This window comes from Dermacentor silvarum, chromosome 3 (assembly GCF_013339745.2).
Source record: "Dermacentor silvarum isolate Dsil-2018 chromosome 3, BIME_Dsil_1.4, whole genome shotgun sequence".
Lineage (NCBI taxonomy): Eukaryota > Metazoa > Arthropoda > Arachnida > Ixodida > Ixodidae > Dermacentor > Dermacentor silvarum.
Genome location: NC_051156.1, coordinates 137,496,223 through 137,505,626, shown reverse-complemented (window position 1 = coordinate 137,505,626; position 9,404 = coordinate 137,496,223).

Genomic DNA, 9,404 nt, shown 5'->3' with positions numbered 1-9,404 from the left:
TCGTTAAATATTACGCAGCTTTTCGCCGCCTTATTACAAAATCCTTATTGGAAAACAAAGCTGACGAGAAGGACCGCATTGTGAGCGTCGTCTGCTTCCAGCGGGTGGAACAAAAAGGCAGTGGCGTCTGTGTCTTTACTATAACGTTCTGGCGTCTGTGTCTGTTCTTGTTTGTGTGGATAGCCTTACGCATGGCAGGCCTCTCATAATTGCGGCTCGAAAAAGATTTCCTCCGGTCGCGCCGACTTAATTTCCAGCGTCAAAGGCGGAACTGCACCCTCGAGCATGCTCCACGGAGCGTCAATGACCCTGACTTAGCGACCAGCGTGTAATTTCGCAAGCGAGTGCCAGTTTCTTAAGTCATTCTATATGCCACACATAGCCGACTGTGCTCAGCGTGTTTTGACTGCATGCTGAGGAAGGCTGAGCGTGAAATTTCACTAGAAACTCGTTTCTAAAAAGAAAGACAAAAGAAAAAAAAAGAAAATCTAATCTCATATGCCGTCACTGGAGGGCCTCTGCAAACTAGAGAGGCGGGCTCAACGACACGTGCATCTGAGCCATGGCTTACGACTTCACACCTGACCGCTATAGCACAAAGAGCAGAACACCTTCGCTAGACACTCACACACTGTTGAAATGTGTTCCAGTTACTTCGTTCTAATCTCGTAGATTTGAAAATATTGCATAGGCAAATGATGGAGCTTCGCATTGCTTCTTCAGCCATTGCACTCGAGTCATTCGCAGCTGCTGCGGTCCTCCAGACTGTGTTAGTGTTTTACGCAACGAATAAACGTCGGCTGCGCCTGTTACAGTACTTCCTCGCTCCGCGTGCTTATTGCGGTTTCACCGCGATGTGTTTGTTTCGTGTGCTGCTGATGTGAAGCTGCGCTTTCCTCTGTCTCGGCGGAATACGCAAGGCATTATTTACATTTGGGCACGGCGCAAAAAGGGGAAAGTTTTCTCATCTTTATTATAAGGCAGCGCAAATAAGGACAGCGACAATGAAGCGAGAAGCACATGGGCCCAGCGCCTAACACAGCGGACACTTCTATGGACCCACAGGCAGGCCATAGTTTTGGTTTTGGCAATAAAGAGTCGGTCAGTTCTTTGGTAGCCAACGATAAATTAAATATTGCCACGTGCGTTTATTTCGGCTTGCAGCGACGCGAACGACGCACCTGGCGTCGCTGCGAAGCGAGCGGCGTCGCTTGACACGCTTCGACCATGGACGCGAAATGTATAAATACGGGACAACCGCTTGCGCTGGCTCAGTCCGACGACCACCATAGGCACGCTTGCTGCTTTCGCCGTTACCGAGTTGTTCGCTTGCTTTAGGACACAAGTTCGCCAAATAAACTTTCTTTAAGTTTACCGCCGACGCAGTGTATCTTTCTGTCTGCCAGCGTGCCAGGCAGCTAACCTTCAGCTATGTGACAATATCTTCTGTATAATTCAATATCTTCTGGCTCTGGCTTTTCAACCTATGAAACAATGAAGTAAAGTGACATAATTACGTGAAGAAATGAAAGGTTTCTTTTCCTATTTTCATTTCTTGGTGACATTTTTTTTCGTATGTCGCAGCTTCATTTCGTGCACCAGCAGGTAGTGCATTCGCTGTTGTCGCTTCGGCGTATATTCATGTACGACGCCGTTCATCAACGAACGCAGTAGAAATGGGTGCGACAAAAAAAGTCGCAGTTTCGCCCGAAAGGCGAAGCATCAATTGCGATAGAAAATTAGCTATAAGTAGTAAAGATAGTAGTTTTATTGGCTGTATAAACTTGGACACATTCGCTTATAATTGAATTAACAAGCATGGTGTCATTGCGTGCAAGCAAACATGAACAGATCACTCTCGATCACCGCAGAGAACCGCCTTCAAAGCGCTGGCATGAGCAAGCGCGGCAGCAGCGAGAACGGAAACTGTGCGGCGAAAGCACAGCGCATACAAAGATAGGAGCTGTGTGCAGATCGCTTTCAAGATACGGTGCGCGTGACGGCTCGCATCAGCGCAAAGTACAAGTGCGCAGTTGCTGGCAGAGTAGAAGCCGCACTCCATGCCTCCCGCACTGCCTTCCTACTTTCCCGCTTTCGTGCGCGAAATTGAATCGCCAGATCCCCTTGCGCCGGGTCGAGTTGGTTCCGGAGCACAACGGCGCCCCTTTTCCCTCGTTTCTATCCCCCCACGGCCTTTCGCGCGACGGAGACGTCGCGTTTGTTCTCCGTGAAAGCGCGCGTCCCTCGCGAGCTGTATGTGCGTCCCTCGCACATACAGCATATGGCGCGCGGCGACGATTTTATCGCCCTTGGACTTCATATGTAACCTCAAAGCGACGGCGACGACGACGGCATAAATCCGCTTGGAGTGTCCATATAATTGCTATAGCAATGAAAGATATGCCATACGTCCCACAGACATTTTATTGCGATAGCAAATATATGGACACTCCAAGCAGATTTCTGCCGTCGGCGTCGCCGTCGCCGTGAGGTTCCGTATAGGGTCCAACGTCGATGAAATCGTCGCCCCGCGCCGTATGCTCTAGGTGCGAGTGAAAGCTCGCGTCCCTCGCGTGCTTTCACGGGGAGCGAACACACGGCGGAGAGCAAACTGCGATTTCTTCCGTCGCGCGAAAGGCCGTGGGGGGACGGGAGGGAGGGAGGGGAGGCGACATTTAGCTGCGGCACCAAATGCGTATTTATATAAAAACGTCGCTAGACGAGAAGGTGGTCCGACGCTGCTCGACGAGTGTCCCGTTCCAATCTCGTCGAAAACCTTCGAGCCGCCCCCAGAGGCACCGGCAAGTCACCAACGCCGCGCGCGTTTGGTGCGAACGTGGGCAAAACCCCGACGGCGTCGACAACAGTTCTGCGCGTTGCTGGTGGTGCTGCATGTCCAAGTTTATACAGCTGATAAAACTACTGTCCTTACTCCGTATAGATCTCCACTAATTTGCTGTCGCAATTGATGCTTCGCCTTTCGGGTGAAACTTCGCCATGTTTTGCACATTGCGCGCTTCTAGAGGGCACTGACATCGAAGCGTCGTACTGCACGTGTTACGTCGCACGAATGCGCTATCCGGGGTGGCCGATGGAGAATGCGAACCCACTTTTACTGTCATCATCATGAAGATTACCACACCCGTCATCACTTACTTGCGCGTGATTGCCTGACTATGGAATGTGTTTGCAGTCACCTCGAATTTCTGAAGCGCTTTGTTTTGCATGTTTTACTGGACGTTATGCTCCTATGCATTACAGAAAAAAAAGTTACTGGTCCCCTTGGTACCCCCCTGGGGGTATTTAACCATGGATTCACTTTTATTGTTTCCCGATCACCATCGTATATCCGTGATCAGATTACTTTTCCTGTGGGGTTTTTCGTAAGAAAGTACGAAACAAACATTGAATAACGTACGATATATGAACCCTAATCATATATTCATATAACTTAAAGGTGTGCTAGCCCAATGCATAATTTTTCATATGGTCACTTTGGAGATCTCTAATGAATTATATCAGCATTTAGATAAAAATAACACTAAGCACACAGTAGCGTTATCCGATATGCTGGCGCAAGCTTTCTGTTGAGATTAGTTCAGGGAAACAAGAACTATAATTACATATTCCCTATACGTTTTTGTAAAGCTACTTAACTTGTTTATGAATGTAGTCGCCTAAGCCAGAATTCAAGGTCAATAAGGTGTTCCAATAGTTCTTCAAGTACAATAGCGTTTGATTTCATTTGAGACAAACGATTGACATTCTGTTTACATCCTGACGGATGTAGAAAAAAATGTTTTTTTTTTTTCAGCTTATCGGCGACAATAACAGTTGCGGCCTCAAAAGGGAAAACATGGAATATTTGCCGTCCGTCCATCCTTGAGACCCAGGGCACAAAGAGAGGCCGTTCACTCTGGTCAGTGTATACAACCGGGTGTCCGGTCGTTCGAAAAGGGGTGGTTCGACATCGTCCTGATGAAAATGCTAATAGGCTGCATCACCCTTTGCAGACGTGAATAGAAGCAGATAAGAAAAACAAAGTGAGTGAGAGAGAGATACGGGAAAGTGAGATAGTAAGCGTGCGTGCAAGACTTTCTTCAGCTCACTCGAGAAGGCAGACGACCGTTCATGAATACCATTACGCAAACCGTGAAAGTCGCCGTCGAATTGGGAACTGAAGAGAAGGCGTACCCGTGGCTGCCAGACGTTTTGCATAATGTTATGGAAGCCACTGTCAAGTAAAATCATGGTCAAACTGTACGGCTGTGTGGGTTTCGTAAAAACGTTCCCGATGTACTTAGGAAGAGGACTAGCGATGCATGTGTGAACCCCATAGGATGCAGATGCGGTGTGGCAGGCATTAGTCTGGAGAGAACAGAGCACCGCATCATTTCAGGGTTGGCATGTACACTGCAACCGACGCGAGAATAATATACTTTAAATGTTCCATACTACAGTCGTAAAAACGCACCTAGTGATAGTAAGTTATCTGGCCCGTGCGGAAAGCAGCAGGCATTAGATTATTTTAGGGCTTCACCACCCCAGTAAGATGGAAATAAAGGAAGTTCTCTTCAAGTTAATGCTTCCGTGAAGACAAGTCAAATAAATTTACGAGCGTAATTATTGTGTTTATACTTTCCTTTATTGTGTGTCTGAAATGAAGAGCTGACATCAAAAAACATGACACTACCATGAAATGATATCACATGACACTACCAGATATGAAAACCTAATAGTACAACTTCTCGGACGTTTAGGCAAACGAAAGTGTAAATATTCCGGAGTTACATATACAGAACATAGAAGGGCCAGAAACATACCTAACTGGGGAAGTCAATAAAAGCATAGGCTCTGAAATCAAATGCGATAAGTTTTTTGCCTAAAGCAGTTCTTTTTCGATTAACGTTAGTCTTCGAAAGGCAATAACAGTAACAACGTGGGGCATTCTGAATGCATTTTACACCTTCAAACAGTAAATAAATTTAGAATGTAGGTCTATAGCGTGAGCCATAACGGTTCATTCTCCGGTGTATTAGAACTTATAATAACTAAAGCGTAAAGGAAAATGACATAGAAATCCTGGAGGCATGCTTTTAGTACTCTTCGCGTGTTTTGTGGACTTGTTGGGTCTACCGTATTGCTTAACGGTTGCTCAAACGTTAGCTCTTAGCTAAGCAACGTAACATTAACGCAGAACCTATCCTTTCGGGATGTTCATTGTTAGCGATCAGCTTTAAAACAGCCTTGCACGTGTATTTGGTGGCGGGAGGTTCAGTACTACGAGGATGCCGCTTGATAAAGCGTCGCCATTGCTTTCCTATGGCGGGATCCGACTGAAAGGTCAACAGCGAGTACTGAAAGAGCCGCCACTGAAACGCGTCATGTGCGAGCCATGTGCTGCCACCGGGATCCTCTCTCGCACTTCCCTCTTAGGATGATGATGATGATGATGATGATGATGATTTATTGGCATCCCCTTTGAAACGGGGCGGCGACAAATAGTCACCTAGCCTGCTTGATTTAATCAGGTATACTATACATGTTCTTTATCTTGCATTTTTGTATACCTATCATTATTTTTCTTTTTCAAAAATTTACCTTGTACCGCTGCCTATGATTTTAAGAGATCAGGTCGCATCCATCTTTTCCCTACTTTTTTTCCACCAGTACTCTAATCGTCTCTTGCTGATCTCTACGGCTGATCTGTTTATGTTTCCTTCCACTTTAAACCCAAGCGCTTCTGGGAGTTGCACGTTACCTACGGTTCTCGCTGGGTGGATCCCGTCGCATTCCATTAGGATGTGCTGAGTGGTCTCTGGATCTTTACTGCAGCATACACATGTCTCATCTAATTCCGAATATTTGTTCCGATATGTTTTCGTCCTTAGGCAACCGGCTCGAGCCTCAAATAGCAAGGCACTGCCCTTTGTGTTATCGTACAGATTTTCCCTTCTAATTTCTTTCTTCTCATTCTTGTAAATCTCCATTGTCCTTTTCGTTTCCATTCTTTGAATCCAATTCACGGCCTCTATTTCTCTCACTTTCTTTCTGATGACCCCTGGTTGTCTATTTACAGTTTCGATTATCCTGTACTTGGTTGCCAACTTCCTTGACCTCTTCCTCCATTCTGTGTCCACGCTTTTCATGTAGAGATACTTGTGCACTTTAGCTGCCCATTTATTTTCATCCATGTTCCTGAGCCTTTCTTCAAAACTAATTTTGCTTTGTGCTTCTCTGACTTCAAATAAGGCCCAACCCATGTCTCCATGCACTGCCTCATTTGTCGTATTACCGTGTGCTCCCAAAGCCAACCGGCCTACTGATCTTTGGTTAACTTCCAAACCCGCCAATATATCCGATTTTAAGCATATAATGGCATTTGCGAATGTTAGCGCTGGCACCATAACTCCTTTCCAGATTCCACGCACCACCTCATACTTATTGTGGCCCCACAGTGCTCTGTGTTTCATTAATGCTGCATTCCGCTTCCCCTTTATTTTCAGATTATCTTGGTGGTTGATTGAGTAATTCTTTCCTTCGTTTATGTGTACGCCGAGGTACTTATATTGCTTCACTATGGGTATTACTTGCTGTTGAATTGACACCACGAAGTTACTCGTGTGCTCATTAAAGATCATAATCCCTGATTTCTCTGTGCTAAACTTAAGGCCTAGATTTGTCGCTGCGTTCCCACAGATATTCGCAAGTATCTGTAAATCTTTTTTATTGTCCGCTAGTAGCACAGCGGACAATTAGGGTGCCTCGATGCCAGCGCCGCCGTTCAGGGTGGTGCCAACCTTTGACCGCCCCCGCGCCGCCGCTTTCTCGTTGCGACGCCATATTGTGTCACAGCGAGCCGTTGCGATTGCTTGGTGCCGGTGCTGAGTTCGAGGCACAGTGCGCGCGGATGCTTCGCGGGCTTCTGCTTGCTAGACAGTGTTCAGCCGCATGACTGACAAGCTATCAAGTGCATCGTGTCGACATGACGGGCTGTTGTGTTCCCAAGTGCGCCGGATCGAGCGTAAAGGACTGCGTTGTTTTCGCTTCCCCCGGGACCCAGAGCGACGGAAGAGATGGGAAGCCCAAGTAAAGCGCGATCACTGGAAGGCAATGGATAACTCCTGCATTTGCGAGGTAAGTGTCAAGAATGTTTAGACTACCGCACCATGTTTTTCATTTAAATAAGAAAGTATTCTCTGATCCTCGCTACGTTCGCTCACGAACTAAGTAAGCACTGCACCGATGCTGTCTGAGAAGCGTATGGTTTGCGAGCGCTCGTCGCATAGGCTTTTTTCGTTTTGATGGGCGCAGTCTGTACCCTTATTTTAACTTATTTTAAGGACTGACGAAGATGCTTAGCCGCGAAATAGTCTTACATTAGCTACGAATCGTCACGTAAGCTACCTATTTTCCTTTTTCACGGGAAGCACACATCGTGTGTGTCTCTAGTTTCTTTCTTTTTTCTTTTTTCGGTACTGGTTATTTGGGACTAAAGAACGCAGTGCTTCGTCTGGGGAGAGCGGCTGTTTTGTACGTGGTAAGCGAAACATTGTGATTTTTTCTGATTTCTCAGGAGATATCTTGCGGACCTCAGGGTGTTACGTTACATAGCTGATTTTTTAGACTTGTACATATTTGTAGCGTGGTGATCGTAAGCCGATGGTCATTCGTGCTCATTCCCGATCGTAGTGGGTACTGTGACGGTCTTTAAATGCGTGTGCACGGTATGCCCAGGTGTAGTAGAGTTAAGGGGCATCATGGGACCAAAATGATTCGGCGCTTTCTGGCATGGTGTCTGTTGTAGCCTGTGCATTTCTTCGAAATGTGTGAAGCGAGGTAATACAGCATTGCTTCTGCTAAAATTTATTTTTAAGCACTGTAATGGGTTCTCTGTATTTACAAGGCAACTTTTCATATCAATAATCACTTTTGTTGTTTTACCTGTACTTAGAAACACTTTGAAGAGGACCAGTACAAGGGAAATCGACAGGATGGGCGCCGTCTGTTAAAGTCAACAGCCCTACATCATCATGGACTATATTTTCGAAGTGAAAAACATTGCTAATCTGTATTTGACTGTCTTAGTTTCATTTACGGTTTTTGTACGTGATATGTATGCAGTGTTGTTTATTTTTTCAATGTAGTTATCAGTGTTCTAATGGTTATTTATGAAATGTTCTGTACTCGCCATCGATGTGTTTGGCTGATGCGACGTATTCGATGGTAGCTGATGTATGTATTCTGGCTGGATATCTTGATTAGTATTACCCGCGCTTGCGTTTTCTTGTTTGCATTCTTGTTTTCGATTTATATTGTGTGTAATAAGGTTGATGTACTCACTTGAACCCCCCCCCGCCCCCCCATGTAATGAATAAATAAAAAAAAAACTCTCTATCCCGAATTGTGTGTCGAGCCTACCTTGCGAATTAATTTTTTTATCTCGTCTTTCAACATAACCTTCAGGCGCCACACAGTACATATAATTTTTCATGTACATATCTCTTTCATGATTGATTGTACTAGACATTATAAGTAAATGTATTTTGTGCATTGTTCGATTTCTTGTGTGTACTACGCAAGATTGACAAAGACAAGTTACGTTACATTTTTCTCTACAGCACTAACTAAACCTTATTTTCACATCGCAGTTATTTTTACACCAGCTTAATCCTGTCAGCACACAGTTTTGTGGGCAAAAAAGCAAAAATTGCGCGTAGATATCGTCAAATAATTGCAACGAACGCGAAGAGCACGCGCAACGCAAGGGAAACTAACCGCCGTGCGCGAGTGGCTGGCTAACGGTAAAGGAGGCGTGACGTGTAAACCAAAATACAACAGCGAAAAGAAAAACTTCCACACACAGGGGGTCGCAAACCTTATATACCAAGCATCGAAGCGCAAAAAAAAAATAGTGCGTATTTTAAAACATACACACGGCATATTAAATGTGATTGAATTAGGCAACTTGGGGCATGTTCCCGATGCCATACATTTACGTCTTCGACCTTCGACGAGTTAACGGCTATTGGTTATAAAGATATGCAGATGGGGCACCGATAAAAAAATCCTCATCAAGGCAAAGCACTTGGAAGCGCGCCGCGAGTAACACTTTATGAACGCAAGCGTAGCTGAGTCTCAGCTCGTGTGACACAATATGGCGGCGCCAGCGGGGTTGTCTCCACCCTGGACGGCGGCGCTGGGCATCGAGGCACCCTATTTCCTCTGGGCTCGCTTTGCAACTAGCGCGGGCACACGATGACCTTGTCATTTCGAGTAGGCGTTCGAGATGACACCAGTGGCGCGCCGGTGCGTGCTAAGGACTGAGTTGATAAATCCCTTTTCCAAACCCGCGACGGTGGCCGACATTAAATAAATGACACGGATTTAGTTCCACCGCAGTT